Source organism: Equus przewalskii, chromosome 12 (genome assembly GCF_037783145.1).
Source record: "Equus przewalskii isolate Varuska chromosome 12, EquPr2, whole genome shotgun sequence".
NCBI lineage: Eukaryota > Metazoa > Chordata > Mammalia > Perissodactyla > Equidae > Equus > Equus przewalskii.
The window spans coordinates 13,086,928-13,103,366 of NC_091842.1; positions in this window are offsets into that span (position 1 = coordinate 13,086,928).

Consider the following 16,439-nt stretch of genomic DNA (forward strand, 5'->3'; position numbering starts at 1 on the left):
CCTTGCCTTGAAGAAGCTCTTTAGTCTGATGAAGTCCCATTTGTTTATTCTTTCTATTGTTTCACTAATGTGAGGGGTTATGGTGTCTGAAAATGCTGGGAGCCGTGGCTACATCATTTGATCGGCTGTTTGACAGGGTCCAGCCGATTAACGCCGAGGGGTGCAGGGCCACCCCTTGGTGAAGAATAACCAGCCAGCCCCTCACACAGTTCTGAAATCTGTGCTGCTTCTAATTGCCCTTCATTCCTCTTCCTATCTTAACCTCCAGTTTTCACTCCTTTGGGTGGCTGCTTGGGAGGCACTACCTCCCGGGAAAATTAGATATAGTAAGAGAATGTGACCACCTGCAGGTAACTTTCAAGATATTTTTCAGTTAATTAATGGAGGAGCACACAGTCCCATTTGAGACAATCAGAAAGGAATCCTGCCCAGATAAGATGTCGAATTAGGTTTATGGCCTCCATCTGGTTAATGTTTCCTTCTCCCTCCAGTTCTTTGTCTAAATATACATATGCATCGTCCTTCTAAGTTTGTTGGTTAATTGGTTGATCAAGAAGTAGCTATATATTATTCTTGACCTTCTGCTTTCTGTTAAAATGTTATAGAGGTTTTCTCCTAAAAGCAATAAATAATAAATAATTGGTGAGTAGAAGGGCCGAGGGGTGCAGGGATGCCCCTCGGTGAAGGATGGCCGGCCAACACCCCCGATATTTTCTGAATTATATGCATGCTTTCTATCAAGGTTATGTGTATACTTATTTCTCTTTTTTATTCTTGAAGATATATAGTTTAGTTTAGCTTTTCAGCCCTTTACTTTACTAACAATATGATACTTTCTCCGGCAGTGTACTTAAGGGACCGTTAGCTCTACAATCTAAAAGACAAAGGAATGCTTCCAGCCCCTAAAGGGCGCGAAAAAGTAAAGATGTTTAACTGCCCGCTGAGAATGCAGATAGCCCTGGGGATAAGACACCCTGGAGTCGCCTTTTGTTCCCATTAACCATCTACACTAATGGCGTAAATGATTGAGGGAGGCAGGGATGGCTCCACCAGGATGTAACCAGACGGGCTGCTGTCCTGTCCGGAGGCCTGGACCTTCTCTCTTTGATTTAACTTTACCGTGAATTACAACAGATGCCTAGGTACCTATCTCCTTTAGCTTAGAGACAACAAACACTAGTAAATTGCGGAGAAGACGATCATTAACCTTATGCTCTATAGAATGGAATGCTAATAAATATTCTTGTGCTCATTTTTACTTCCTTATCTCTCTGAGAATATTTGTAAAACTATTTCTGTACTAATCCTGAAAAATATATAAACGACACTTGTGCACAGTAAAGTCGGACTTGCTAACACCAACCCAAGTCTCACGTCCCCTTTATTTCCCCCTCCCTCATCGCGCCGACGCCGTCCATCCCTCAGGAACCTGGACTCTGCCGGGGCGGGACCCCGGCATGAAAAGATTCTTTTGAAGCTGATGTCAAAGAGTGTACTGCCGATATTCTCTTCCAAAAGACTTGTTTCAGGCCTAATCTTTAGGTCTTTGATCCATTTTGAGTTTATTTTAGTAAATGGTGAAAAAGAATGGCTGATTTTCATTCTTTTACATGTGGCTGTCCACTTTTCCCAGCACCATTTGTTGAAGAGACTTTCTTTCCTCCATTGTAGGCCTTCAGCTCCTTTGTCAAAGATTAGCTGTCCATAGATGTGTGGTTTTATTTCTGGGCTTTCAATTCTGTTCCATTGATCTGTGCATCTGTTTTTGTACCAGTACCATACTGTTTTGATTACTGTAGCTTTGTAGTATGTTTTGAAGTCAGGGATTGTGAGGCCTCCAGCTTTGTTCTTCTTTCTCAGGATTGCTTTAGCAATTCGGGGTCTTTTGTTGCCCCTTATGAATTTTAGGATTCTTTGTTCAATTTCTGTAAAGAATGCCGTTGGAATTCTGATTGGGATAGCGTTAAATCTGTAGATTGCTTTAGGTAGTATGGACATTTTAACTATGTTTATTCTTCCAATCCATGTGCATGGAATGTCTTTCCATCTCTTTATGTCGTCGTCGATTTCTTTCAAGAACGTCTTGTAGTTTTCATTGTATAGATCTTTCACTTCCTTGGTTAAATTTATCCCAAGGTATTTTATTCTTTTTGTTGTGATCGTGAATGGGATTGAGTTCTTGAGATCTTTTTCTGTTAGTTCATTGTTAGCATATAAAAATGCTACTGATTTATGTATGTTGATTTTATACCCTGCAACTTTGCTGTAGTTGTTGATTGTTTCTAATAGTTTTTCTATGGATTCTTTGGGGTTTTCTATATATAAGATCATGTTGTCTGCAAATAGCGAGAGTTTTACTTCTTTGTTGCCTATTTGGATTCCTTTTATTTCTTTTTCCTGTCGAATTGCTCTGGCTGAAACCTCCAGGACTATGTTGAATAAGAGTGGGGAAAGTGGGCACCCTTGTCTTGTTCCTGTTCTGAGAGGGATGGGTTTCAGTTTTTGTCCATTGAGTATGATGTTGGCTGTAGGTTTGTCATATATGGCCTTTATTATGTTGAGGTACTTTCCTTCTATACCTATTTTATTGAGGGTCTTTATCATAAATGGATGTTGGATCTTGTCAAATGCTTTCTCTGCATCTATTGAGATGATCATTGGTTTTTGTTTCTCATTTTGTTAATGTAGTGAATCACGTTGATTGACTTGCGGATGTTGAACCATCCCAGTGTCCCTGGTATAAATCCCACTTGATCATGGTGTATAATCTTTTTCATGTATTGCTGTATTCGGTTTGCCAAAATTTTGTTGAGGATTTTTGCATCTATGTTCATCAGTGATATTGGCCTGTAGTTTTCGTTCTTTGTGTTGTCCTTGTCAGGTTTAGGGATCAGGGTGATGTTGGCTTCATAGAATGTATTAGGGAGTGCTCCATCTTCCTCTATTTTCTGGAATACTTTGAGAAGGATAGGTATTAAATCTTCTTTGAATGTTTGGTAGAATTCTCCAGAGAAGCTGTCTGGCCCTGGAATCTTATTTTTGGGGAGGTTTTTGATTACTGTTTCTATTTCTTTACTTGTGATTGGTCTATTCAGATTCTCTATTTCTTCCTGATTCAGTTTGGGTAGGTTGTATGAGTCTAGGAATTTATCCATTTCTTCTAGGTTGTTCAATTTTTTGGCATATAGTTTTTCATAGTATTCTCTTATGATCCTTTGTATTTCTTCGGTATCTGTTGTGATTTCTCCTCTCTCATTTCTAATTTTATTTATTTGAGACTTCTCTTTTTTTTAGTGAGTCTGGCTAAGGGTTTGTCAATTTTGTTAATTTTTTCGAAGAACCAACTCTTTGTTTCATTGATCCTTTCTATGTCTTTTTTGTTTCAATATCATTTATTTCTGCTCTAATTTTTATTATTTCCCTCCTTCTACTGACTTTGGGCTTTGTTCTTCTTTTTCTAATTCCTTTAGGTGTAGTTTGAGGTTGTTTATGTAAGATTATTCTTGCTTATTGAGGTGAGCCTGTATTTCAATGAATTTCCCTCTTAAGACTGCCTTTGCTGCATCCCAAATAATTTGGTATGGTGTGTTTTCATTTTCATTTGTCTCCAGATAATATTTGATTTCTTCTTTAATTTCTTAAATAATCCATTGTTTGTTTAGTAGCATGTTGTTTAGTGTCCACATTTTTGGCCCTTTCCCAGCTTTATTCTTGTAGTTGATTTCTAGTTTCATAGCATTGTGATCAGAAAAGATGCTTGATATTATTTCAACCCTCTTGAACTTATTGATGCTTGCTTTGTTTCCCAAGATATGGTCTATCCTTGAGAATGTTCCATGTGTGCTTGAGAAGAATATGTAACCTGCTGTTTTTGGATGAGGTGTCCTATATATATCTATTAGGTCCATCTGATCTAATTTTTCATTTAATTCTATAATTTCCTAGTTGATTTTCTGTCTGGAGGATCTGTCCATTGGTGTTAATGGGGTGTTGAGGTCCCTTACTATTATTATATTGCTGTTGATGTCTCCTTTTAGGACCTGATTCAGCCGTCTCTGGTGGGTGGTTCCAGAGTGTCCTTGTGGTGGTTCTGACATGTCCGGCAGTTGGTTCAAGAGTGTCAGGCGGGTGGTTCAGGCATTTCTGGGAGGTGCTTTGGGGGTGTCCGGCGGGTGGTCCGGGTGTGTCTGGCAAGTGGTTCCGGCATGTCCAGCTGGCAGTTCCGGCATGTCCGGCACCTGGCTCCTGCTTGTTCGGCAGGTCATTCTGGCATGTCCACCAGATGGTTTTGGAGCATCCTGAAGGTGGTTATGGCATATCCAGCAAGTGGTTCAATCATGTCCAGCAGGTCGTTCAGCCTTATGGAGCAGGTGGTTCAGTCGTGTCCATCACCTGCTTCTGGCATGTCTGACAACTGTTTCTGGTGTATGGCAGGTGGCTCCAGTGTGTCTGGTAGGTGGTTCAGTTGTGTCTGGCACCTTGTTTCTCTGTGTGTGACACCTGTTTCTGGCACATCTGGCAGGTGGTTCCGGTGTGTCCAGCAGGTGTTTCACACAAGTCTGGCTGGTGATTTTGACGTGTCCATCAGGTTGTTCCAGCGTGTCTGGCAGGTGGTTCTGGCGTGTCCGGCACCTGATTCTGGCATATGCAGCAGGTGGTTTCATGGTGTCTGGGACCTGGGTCCGCCATATCCGACAGGTGGTTCCAGCGTGTCTGGCAGGTGTTTCTGGGCTGTCAGGCAGGTGGTTCTGGTGTGTCCAGCTGGTGGTTAAGGCGTTTTTGGCAGGTGGATCTGTGCTATCCAGCAGGTGGATCAGTCGTGTCTGGCAGTCGGTTGCAGCATATCTGGGGGTGGTTCCAGCTTGTCCAGAAGGTGCGTCCATCATGTCTGGTAAGTGCTTCTGGTGTGTCAGTCAGGTGGTCCCAAGCGTGTCTGGAAGGTGGTTCTGTCGTGTACTTGTGGGTGATTCCGCTGGTTCCCGCAGGTGGTTCCAGCATGTCTGGGACCTGATTCGGGCATGTCCAGCGCATGGTTCCAGAGTGTCCGGGTGGTGGTTCCAATGTGTCCGGCAATTGATTCCAGTGTGTTAGGCAGGTGGTTCAGGCATTTTTGGTATGATGGTTCCGTTATGTCTGGCGGGTAGTTCCAGCGTGTCCGGCAGTTTGTTCAGGCATGTCTGTCAGCTGGTCCAGTTGTATCTGGCACATGGTCCTGGCATGGCTGTCCCATGGTCCAGGCATTTCTGACACGTGGTTCTAACGTGTCCAAAAGGTGGTTTGGACGTGTCTGGCATCTGATTCGGGCCTCTATGTGAGGTGCTTTTGGGGTGTCTTGCAGGTGGTCTGGGTGTGTCTGGTGAGTGGTTCCAGCATGTCTGGCATGTCCTTTGAGAATGTCTGGACTTTGGTTCTGGCATGGCCAGCAGGCGGTTCCTGTGTGTCCAGCACCTGGTTCTGGCATGTTTGGCAGGTTGTTCCAGATTTTCCACAAGATGGTTCTGGTAGGTCCTGAAGGTGGTTCCAGGGTGTCCGGTAGGTTTTTCAGTCATGTCCAGCAGGTGGTTCAGGTTTGTCCTGCAGTTGGTTCAGTCGTGTCCAGCACCTGGTTCTGGCGTGTGCAGCACCTGTTTCTGGCATATCTGGCAGTTGGTTCCAGCATGTCCAGCAGTTGGTTCATGCAAGTCTGGCAGGTGGTTCAGGCATGTCCAGCACATGGTTTTAGCGTGTGGGACACGTGTTTCTGCTGTATCCAGCAGGTGGTTCTGGCGTGTCCAGAAGGTGGTTCACGCAAGCCTGGAAGGTGTGTCAGGCGTGTCCAGCAGGTGGTTCTGGCGTGTTGGGCAGCTGGTTCCAGCGTGCCTGCCATGTGGTTCCAGAATGTCCGTAAAGTGGTTCAGGCTTGTCCAGTAGGTGGTTCAGGCTAGTCCAGCAGCTGCTTCAGGCTTCTCCAGCACCAGGTTCCAGACGGTGTGGGACCTGTTTCTGGCATATCTGGAAGATGGTTCCAGCGTGTCCGGAAGATGGTTCCAGTGTGTCCAGGAGGTGGTTCTGGCATGTCTGGCACATGGTTTTGGCGTATCTGACAGGTGATTTCTATGTGTCTGGCAGGTGTTTCTGCCATGCCCGGCACCTGGTTCTGGCGTTTCCAGCAGGTTTTTCCAGCCTGTCCAGAAGTTGGTCCTGGTGTACCCAGGACCTGGTTCCAGGGTATTTGGCAGGTGATTTTGGTGTGTCCTGCATGTTGTTCCAGCCTGTCTGGGAGGTGGTTCCAGCTTGTCTGGCACATGGTTCTGGCGTGTATGGCACCTGGTTCTGGCGTATTTGGCAGGTGGTTTCATGGTGTCCAGCACCTGGTTCCACAGTATCTGACAGGTGGTTCCGACATGTCTGGCAAGTGGTTCCGGGGTGTCACGCAGGTGGTTCCGGGGTGTTCGACTGGTGGTTGATGCTTGTCCAGAAGGTGGTTCAGTCGTGTCCAATAGGTGGTTCAGGCTTGTCCAGAAGGTGGTCCAGTCATGTCCAGCACCTGGTTTGGCATGTGGGACACCTGCTTCTGGCATATTCGGCAGGTGGTTTAAGCTTGTCTGGCAGGTGGTTCAGTCATGTGCAGTGCAAGGTTTCAGTGTGTGCGACATCTGTTTCTTGTGTATCCTGCAGGTGCTTCTGGCATGTCTGGCAGGTGGTTTACGCAATTCTGGCCAGTGGTTCAGGCATGTCCAGCAGGTGGTTCTGGCATGTTGGGCACTTGGTTCCGGTGTGCCCGACATGTGGTTCCAGAATGTCCCGAAAGTGGTTCAGGCTGGTCCAGCAGGTTGTTCAGGCTTGTCTGGCACCTGCTTCAGGCTTGTCCTGCTCCTGGTTCCAGCCTGTGCTGGATCTGTTTCTGGGATGTCTGGCAGATGATTCCAGTGAGTCCAGGAGGTGGTTCCGGTGTGTCAGTCAGGTGGTTCTGGTGTTTCTGGAGGGTGGGTCTGTCGTGTATGGTGGGAGATTCTGGCAGTTCCCACAGGTTGTTCCAGTGTGTCTGGCAGGTGCTTCTGGCATGTCCGGGACCTGATTCTGGCATCTCCAGTGAGTGGCCCCCGTGTCCAGGTGGTGCTTCCGACGTATCTGCTGTTGGTTCCAGTGGGTCAGGCAGGTGGTTCAGGCATTTGGGGTGCACGGTTCTGGTATGTTGGGCAGGTAGTTACAGCATGTCCAGCAGGTTGTTCAGGTATGTCTGTCTGCTGGTCCAGGTGCATCTGGCACATGGTCCAGGCATGGTCGTCCCATGGTCTAGGCATTTCTGAAACATGTTTCTGATGTGTCCGAAGTTTGGTTTGGGTATGTCCAGCATCTGATTCAGGCCTCTCCAAGAGGTGCTTTTGGGGTGTCCCGCAGGTGGTCCGGGTGTGTCTGGCAAGTGGTTCTGGCATTTCCAGCATGTCCTTCCAGTATGTCTGGTCTGTGGTTCCAGCATGTCCAGCAGGTGGTTCTGGCATGTCCAGCACCTGGTTCCAGCGTGTTTGGCAGGTTGTTCCAGCATGTCCATCAGATGGTTCCAGTTGTCCTGAAGGTGGTTATGGCATGTCCTGCAGGTTGTTCAGTCATGTCCAGCAGGTGGTTCAGTCTTATTCGGCAGATGGTTCAGTTGTGTCCAGCACCTGGTTCTGGCATCTGTGACACCTGTTTCTGGCATATCCTGCATGTGGCTCCACCGTGTCCAGCCGGTGGTTCAGTCATGTCCAGCAACTTGTTTCTGCATGTGCGACACCTGTTTCTGGTGTATCCGACAGGTGGTGGGCATGTCCAGCTGGTGGTTCATGCAGGTCTGGCAGGTGGTTCAGGCCTGCCTGGAAGGTTGTTCCAGCTGGTCCAGTTGCATCTGGCACATGGTCCTGGCATGGTCGTCCGGTTGTCCAGGCATTTCTGAAATGTGGTTCTGACGTGTCCGAAAGGTAGTTTGGGCGTGTCTGGGATCTGATTCAGGCCTCTCTGGGAAGTGCTTTGGGGGTGTTCAGCAAGTGTTCCAGGTATCTCTGGCAAGTGGTTCCGGCATGTCAGGCATGACCTTCCAGTATGTTTGGCTTGTGGCTCCCACGTGACCAGCAGGTGGTTCCGGCATGTCTGTCATGTTGCTCCAGAATGTCCGTAATGTGGTTCAGGCTGGTCCAGTAGGTGGTTCACACTAGTCCAGCAGCTGCTTCAGGCTTGTCCAGCACCTGGTTCCAGCCTGTGCTGGACCTGTTTCTGGCATATCCAGCAGATGGTTCCATTGTGTCCGGGAGGTGGTTCCGGTGTGTCCAGCACATGGTTTGGCATACCCGACAGGTGATTTTGATGTGTCTGGCAGGTGTCTCTGCCATGTCTGGCACCTGGTTCTGACGTATTTGGCAGGGGGTATTGGTGCATCTGGCACCTGGTTCTGGCGTGTCTGGCAGGTGTTTCAGGCCTGTCCTGAAGGTGGTGTCCATGTGTCCAGCACCTGGTTCTGGCATATTCAGCATGTAGTTTCAGTGTATCAGCCACCTGGTTCTCCATATCCAAAAGGTGGTTCTGGCATGTCTGGCAGGTGGTTCAGTTGTGTCTGGCATGTGGTTCTGTTACATTCGGAAGATCATTCCAGCATGTCCAGTGGGTGCTTCCAGCATGTCTGGCAGTTGGTTCCAGCATATCAGTGGGTGGTTCTGGCATGTCAGAGTGGTGGTTGCAGTGTGTCCAGCAAGTAGTTCTGGCACATCTGTCATATTGTTCTGGTGTTTAAGGGGCCTGGTTCCGACATATCTGGATGGTGATTTTGATGTGTCAAGCAGGTGGTTCCAGGGAGTCAAACAGGTGGTATCGGCCTGTCTGGCAGGTGGTTCAGGCATGTCCAGAAGGTGGTTTAGGTGTGTCCAGCACCTGGTTCTGGAATAACTGACATGTGGTTCTGGCATGCCTTGCATGTGGCTCCAGATTGTCTGTCAAGTGGTTCACGCATATCCAGCAGGTGGTTCAGTCTTTTCTGGCAGGTGGTTCAGCTTTGTCTGGGAGGTGATACTGGCATGTCCTGCCAGTGGTACCGATGTGTCATTCAGGTGGTTCCAGCGTGTCAGGCAGGGGGTTCTTGTGTGTCTGGCATGAGTTTCTGGTACATCCAGAAGATGGTTCTGACATGTCCTGTAGGTGCTTCTGGGGTTTCCGGCAGTTGGTTCCTGCATGTCTGGGGGGTGATTCTGGTGTGTCCGGGACGTGATTCTGTCCTGTCAGGTTGGTGGTTTTTGCGTGGCTGGGTGGCAGTTCTGGTGTGTCCGGCAGCTTTTTCCGCCCTTTCATCAGGTATGCAGGACCTGGTTCTGGTGTATCCAGCAGGTAATTTTGGCATGTCCATCAGGTGTTCTGGCAAGTCAAGCAGGTGGTTGCAGTAAGTCTGGCACCTGGTTCTGGCATATCTGACAGGTGGTACCGGTGTGCCTGGCATATGGTTCCAGAGTGTCCATCAAGTAGTTCACATGTATTCGGCAGGTGGTTCAGTCTTGTCTGGCAGGTGGTTCAGTTTTGTCTGGTATGTGATTCCGTCATGTATGGCAGGTGGTTCTGGCGTGTCCGGCACCTTGTTCTGGAGTATCCGGTAGATGGTTTCATAGTGTCCAGCACCTGGTTCTGCCATATCCGACCAGTGGTTCTGGTGCATCAGTCAGGTGATTTCAGCATCTCCATCAGGGGGTTCTAGCGAGTCAAGCAGGTGGTTGCAGTGTGTCCGGCAGGTGGTTCAGGCATGTGCAGAAGGTGGTTCTGGCATGTCCAACATTTAGTCTGACATTCCAGAGCCACATGCCTGGCACGCTGGAACCAGATGCCCGACACGCCAGTCCCACCTGCTGGACATGCCTGAACCACCTGCCAGAATTCTGTGAACCACTTGCCAGACATGATGGAGCCACCAGCCTGATATGCCAGAAACAGGTGTCACACACGCTGGAACCAGGTGCTGGACAGAACTGAAACACCTGCCAGAGAAGCTTGAACTGCCTGCTGGACGTGACTGAACCACCTGCCGGACATGCTGTAACCACCTTCAGGACATGCTGGAACCCTCTGGTGGACATGCAGAACCAAATGCTGAACACACTGGAGCCAGGTGTTGGATACGCTGGAACTGCCTGCTGGAAATGCCAGAACCACAGGCCAGACATACTGGTATGACACCCCAGGCATGCCAGAACATATTGCCAGACACACCTGGACCACCTGCTGGACACCCCCAAAGCACCTCCTGGAGAGGCCTGAATCAGGGCCTGGACATGCCAATCCACGTGTTGGACATGCCAGATCCATGTTTCAGAAATGACTAGACCACAGGACAGCCATGCCTGGACTATGTACCAGATGCAGCTGGACCAACTGACAGACACATCTGAACAATCATCCAGACATGCTGGAACTACACAATGGACATACCAGAACCATCCACTGGAAATGCCAGAACCACCTGCCTGACACGCTGGAACCAACTACTGGACATGCCAGAAACACCATATAGACAGGCCTGAAACACCCACATGACACACCTGAACCACCTGCCCAACATGCTGGAAGCACCTGATTGACTCCCCAGAAACACCTACTTCACTCACCGGAACAACCTGTGAGACATGCCGAAATTGCCTGCTGGATATGCCAGAATCAGCCTCCTTATATGCCAGAACCACCCACCAGACATTCCAGAACCAACTGCCAGAAATAAGGGAAGCACCAATCAGACATGCCAGAACAATGTTCCACACATGCTGGAATCAGGTCCGGGACATGTTGCAATCACCTGTCAAACACTCTGGGACCACCTGCTGGACACATAGGAATCAACCACCAGACACTCACGAACCAACTGCCTTAAATGCTGGAAGCAAACACCGCACACAACTGAACCACCTTCTGAATGTACCTGAACCCATACCAGACACACAGAAATGACTTGCCAGACACTCTGGAACCACCTGTTGGATACCCCATAAACAGGTGCCAGATACACTAAAACCACCTGCCAAAAATGCCAGAACCTGGTGCTGGACACACCAGAAACAATTGCCAGATGCATCCAAATCACCTGTTGGATATGCCAAAACCATGTGCCAGGCATGCTGGAACCACCTCCCAGGCATGCCAGAACCATCTGCTGGATACACCAGAAACAGGTCCATCACAGGCCAGAACCAGGTGCCAGACATGCCTGAGGCAGCTGCTGGATAAGCCTGAAACACCTGCTGGAGCAACCTGAAACACTATACAGAATCCTGGAACCACATGCCAGGCACACCAAAACAAGGTGCCAGACACACCAGAACCACCTCCAGACAGGCCTGAACCACCTGCCAGACTTGCGTGAACCACCTGCTGCACACACTGGAACCACCTGACTGACATGCTGGAACCACCTGCCAGACAAAATGGAACCACCCCAGATATGCTGCAACCAACCACCAGACATGACTGATCCACCAGCAGGATAGCACTGGTCCACTCTCCAAACTCGGCTGAACCACTGCCCAGACATGCCAGAACCACCTGCCTGACACCCCAGATCCACCTGCAGAAATGCCAGAACCAGCTGTCGGATACGGTTGAACCAGGTGCCAGACACCGTGAAACCACCCAGCAGATATGCCAAAACCAGGTGTCAGACATGCCAGAACCACCTGCAACAGAAGTCAGAACTGACCAGCTTCTGGGCCAGCCTGAACCACTTTATGGACATGACAGAACCACCTTCCAGACATGCAGGAGCCATGTGACAGACACGAGGGAATCACCAGTTGGACATGACAGAAACAGCATCTGGACAGGCTGGAACGACCCCTGGATATCCTGCAACCAACCACCGGAGAAGACTGTTCCACCTGCTGGACTGCACTGATCCACCTGCCAAACATGGCTGAACCACCAGCCAGACACACCAGAACCAACTGCCTGACACGCTGGAATCACCTGCCAGACATGCCCAAACCAGCTGTCAGATACAGGAGAACCAGGTGCCAGATACCGTGAAAGCACCTGCAGGATACACAGAACCAGGTGCTGGACACCCCAGAACCACCTGCCAGAAAAGCCAGAATCAGCTGCCAGGCACACTGGAACAACATGCCGGACACACCAAAATGACCTGCCAGATACACCAGAATCAGGTCCTGGATATGCCAGAACCAACTTCTGGGCAGGCTGGAAAAACATGCCAGACACACCAGAACACCCTCCCGTACAGGCTGAAACCACCAACCTGACACAATGGAATCAGGTCCCGGACATGCCATAGCCACCTGCCAGACATGCTGGAATCACCCACTGGACATGCGGGAACCAACTGCCAGACACCCTGGAAGCACCCACTGGACATGTTGGAACCACCTTGTGGACATACTGGAAACTCATGCCAGACACACAGGAACACCCTACCTGACATTCTGGAACCACCTGAATGACACACCGGTACCAGTGGCCGGACATCCTGGAACCACCTGCCAGATAAAACTGAGCCACCTGTCGGATATGTCTGAACCACTTGACGGACACTTCTGAAACACATGCTGGGCACGCCAGAACCACCTGTCAAATATGTCCAAACCAGGTGATGGACATGCCAGAACCACCTTCTGGAAAGACTTGAACCACCTGCTGGACACACCTGAACCACCTTCTAGACACGACGGAACCACATGCCTGACACACCGGAGCCACCTGTCGAACAACAGAACCTCATTCTGGATATGCCAGAACCACTCCTCAGACACGCTGGAACCACTCGCTGGACATGATGAAAGCACATTCTGGACATGCCAGAACCACCTGACTGACACGCCAGAACCACCTGAATGACACGCAGAAATCACACACCAGACATGCAGGAACCACCTGTAGGGTACGCTGGCACCACCTGCCCATATAACTGGAACTAGGTGGCAGGAACACCAGAACCAGCTGCCAGACAAGCCTGAAAAAGCTCCCAGACCAGACTGAACAACTTGCCATACATGTCTCAATCACGAGGCAGACACACTTCATCCACCCACTAGACACGCTGGAGCCACCTGCAGGACCCGCCAGAACCACCTGCCGAACATGCCAGAGCCACCTGAATGACACATCAGAACTACATGCCGGACACGCCAGAACCACATTTCAGTCATGCTGGAAACACCTGTCAGATATGCTGGAACCAGGTGCTTGATTCACTGAAACTACATGCTGGATACGGTGGAACCAGATGCTGGAAACACCAGAACCACCTGGCTGACACTTCAAAGTTAGCGGCCAGATATGCCCAAACCATGTTCCAGACACGCCAGAATCAGCTGTCGTACATCCCAGAACCACCTGCTGGATATACTAGAAACAGTTGCAGCACACACCGGAACCTGGTGCCTGATACTCTGAAACCACATGCTGGATAGGCTGGAATCAGGTGCCGGACGCCAGAACCACCTGTCAGGTACACCAGAACCAGGTGCTGGACACTCCTGAACCACCCACCTGACACACCCAAATCACCTTTTGGACATGTCAGAATGACGTTTCAGAAATGCCTGGACCATTGGATGGCCATGCCTGGAACACATGCCAGGTGCACCTGGCCTACCTAACAGACACACCTCAACAATCTGCTGGACATGTCAGAAATATCTGCCGGACATAACGAAATGATCCACTGGTAATTCCAGAACTGCCCAGTGGACATGACAGAACCACCTTCCGGTCTCGTTCTAGCCACATGCTGGACACGCTGGAACCACCTGCTGGACAAGACGGAACCTCCTGCTGGGTATGCCTTAAACACTGGAGGGACAATCCAGAACCACCTGCCTGGCATGCAGGATCCACCTGCCACATATGCCAGAACCAGATGCTGGGCTCGCCAGAACCACCCGCTGGACACGATGGAACCACCCGCTGGACAACCCTTAACCACCAGCCAGACAAGCCAGATCCACAGACCAGATATGCAGGAAGGTCGTGACAGACACGCTGGAGCCACCCACCCGATACACCTGGACCACCTGCTGCAAACGCCCAAAGAACCTGCCAGACATGCCCGAATCCCCTCTGGACACACCCAAACCACCATTCTGACATGTCAGAAACACGTTTCAGAAATGCCTGGACCACGGGACGGCTATGCCTGTACCAGGTGCTGGAAGCACCTGCACCAGCTGACGGGCATGCCTGAACAACCCACCAGACATGCCAGAACCACCTGATGGACATGCCAGAACCAGTTTCCTGAGACAACAGAACCACCTTTCTGACATGCAGGAACCATGCCGCAGACACACAGTAACCACAAGCAGGACAGATTGATCCACAAGCCAGACACCACTTATCCACCTGCCAAACACAGCTGAACTACCCACTGGACACACCAGAATCAACTGTCACACACGATGGAACCATGTCCTGGGCATGCCAGAACCACCCGCTGGACACAACAGAACCACCTTCTGGACACGCCGGAACCACCTGTCAGATATGCCCAAACCTGGTGCCAGACATGCCAGCACCACCTTCCAGACAGGCCTGAACCACCTGCTGGACATGCATGAGCCATCTGCCGGACATGCCAGAGCCAACTGCTTGACTCACCAGAACCACCTGCTTGGCTCGCTGGAACCACCTGCCAGACAAGCGGAAATTGCCTGCTGGATACCCCAGAACCAAGCTCCTTAAATGCCGGAACAAGCCACCACACATGCTGGAACCACCCGCCAGACACTCTGGAACCACCACTAAGACACACCAGAACCACCTGCCACACACCCTGGAATCAGGTAGGGGACACGGCGCAACCTCCTGCTGGATGGTCCGGAACCACCTGCCGGACATGCCAGAATCAGGTGCCTGACATGCCAGAACCACCTGCTGGACATGCCTGAACCGCCTGCCAGATGCACCAGAACCACCTGACAGATACTCCAGAAACAGGTGTTGCACACACAAAACCAGGTACTGGACATGACTGAACCACCTCCAAGACATGCCAGAACCAAGTGACTGATACACTGGAACCACCAGCCACACACACCGGAACCACATGCCAGACACTCCATAACCGACTGTTGGATACAACAGAACCAGGTGCTGGAGATGCTAAAACCACCTGCTGGACATGTCAAAATACTTCCCGGATACACTGGAATCATGTGCTGGACACTCTGGAACTGCCTACCAGACATGCTGGAACCACCTGTTGGATATGCCAGAACAAGGTGCCTCATTCGCAGAAACTACCTGCCGGATACACCAGAACCAGGTGTCAGACACACCGGAACAACCCACCGGACACGTCGAAATCACCTGCATGATACTCTGGAACCATCTGCCAGATATAACTGCATCACCTGCCAGATACATCAGAAATAGATGCAGCACACACCGGAACCAGGTGCCCCACACTACTGAGTGACCTGCAGGATAAGAGTGAACAATCTGCTGGAGATGCCTGAACCACCTGCCAGACATGCCGAAACCACCTTCTGAACGCACCAGAACCATCTGTTGCAGATGCCAGAATCACCCACCGGACACGCGTGAACCACCTGTCTGACACACTGGAACCAACTGCCAGAGACGTCGGAACCACCATCCAGACACTCTGGAACCACCCAACAGAGATGCGAGAATCAGGTCCAGGACATGCTGGAAGCACCTGCAGGACATGACGGAACCAACTGACTGACATGCCAGAACCACCTGCCAGAGACGATGGAACCACCACCTGTACACGTCAAACCCACCAACAGGTCCTGACGGAATCAGGTCCCGGACATGCCATAGCCACCTGCCAGACATGCCAGACTCACCCGCTGGAAATGTGAGAACCAACTGCCAGACATGCCAGAAGCACCCAGATGACACGCCAGAACAACCTTATGAACATACCAGAAATTCATGCAAGAAACACAGGAACCCCCTGCCTGACATTCCAAAACCACCTGCCAGACAAGCTAAAGCACCTGTCGTATACAGCAGAACCAGTTGCCGGACACAGTGAAATCACCTGCTGGATATGCCAGAACCAGGTCTCGGACACACTAGAACCACCTTCAGGAGACGCCAGAAACACCTGCCAGACAGGCTGGAACCACATGCTGGACATGCTGAAATCACCTGCCAGATACGCCAGAACCAGGTCCCAGATATGCCAGAACCAATTTCCAGACAGGTTGGAAAAACCTTCCAGACATGCCAGAACCACCACCTGGACACGCCAAAACGACCAACCTGACATGACCGAATCAGATCCCGGACAAACCGTAGCCACTGCTGGACACACCATAATGACCCGCTGGACATGTGGGAACCAACTGCCTGACACCCTGGAAGCACCCAACAGACACGTCAGAGCCACCTTGCAGACATACCAGAGACTCATGCCAGACACACTGGAACTACCTGAATGACACGTGGTTCCACTGGCAAGACATTCCGGAACC